Here is a 1,151-nt window from a genome sequence, read left to right as displayed (position 1 = left end):
TGGTGCCACGGTGCCTTCGTACCATGGTGCCAAGGTGCCATGGTTTCTCGGTGCCACGGTGCCTTGGTGCATGGTGCCACGATACCATGGTGCCACAGTGCCTTGGGGCCATGGTGCCTTGGTGCCTTTGTGCCATGGTGCGTTGGTGCCATGGCGCCTTTGTGCCTTGGTTCCATAGTGCGTTAGCTCCTTGTGCCCATGGTGATTTGGGGGTGATGGTGCCGGTGCACGGATATCCAACTTTACAAAGACACCACCACGGTAGGCCACTATATGTCCGTCGGTGTTTGTTATTGGACGTGCCTATAGCATTGCACTCGACGGTCACCAAAAACCTCTAATTGCAACATGCCTCCACGCACCAACGTTGTTCTCGGTGCGTCGCTGAGCATTTAAAATGCACTCCGCATCGCGGAAAACCTATAGTTGCGATGCCATTGTTTTGCGCAAAAGGTCAATTGATATCATGTACTAAACTATTTAGAATGGAACGCACGCGACACTTGAAAAACAAGAGGCTAACTCGGGTGAGGCAAACTCATAACACTTAGTGGGATTTTCCAAGTACGGATGCACAAACCTCCTTTGCAGATGGACAAAAAAATAATTGGATTGGATGGGGAGGGATGAACTAGAGCGACAAAGAGATGAATCTCAGTGGACCTTGGCAGCAAGGCCACTCTTTAACTTATAATATCCCATCGCATATTTAAGTCATCTGTAAAGGATTATACCTGCCGCTCGATGGAAATTATACTTCAAGGCGGCCACCGCGACTCTTTCGCCACGGTGGCTTAGCAAACGACATGTGTCCTTGGGGCTAAGGCCCCTACTGCGGGTCAGAAAGTGGACAGCGGGCGCATGGGTCACTTCTAGACCGGATTCTAACTTAGAAGCTTTCAGTCATAATCCAGCACACGGTAGCTTTGCGCCACTGGCTTATCAACCAAGTACGATGACAAATTGTGTGAATCAATATTTCCTCTCGTACTAGGTTGAATTAATACTGCGACACTGTCATAAGTGGGGTCAAACTAACCTGTCTCATGATGGTATAAATCCACTGTCATAAGGCGAGCACGACCGTTATTTGCAAAGAGTATCGTACAGAGAAGATAGGAGTCGATAAAGACCCCATGCCCACTGTGTCT

This window comes from Capsicum annuum, unplaced genomic scaffold (genome assembly GCF_002878395.1).
Source record: "Capsicum annuum cultivar UCD-10X-F1 unplaced genomic scaffold, UCD10Xv1.1 ctg4243, whole genome shotgun sequence".
NCBI classification, from domain to species: Eukaryota; Viridiplantae; Streptophyta; class Magnoliopsida; order Solanales; family Solanaceae; genus Capsicum; species Capsicum annuum.
Note: the sequence above shows the minus strand (reverse complement) of the source record.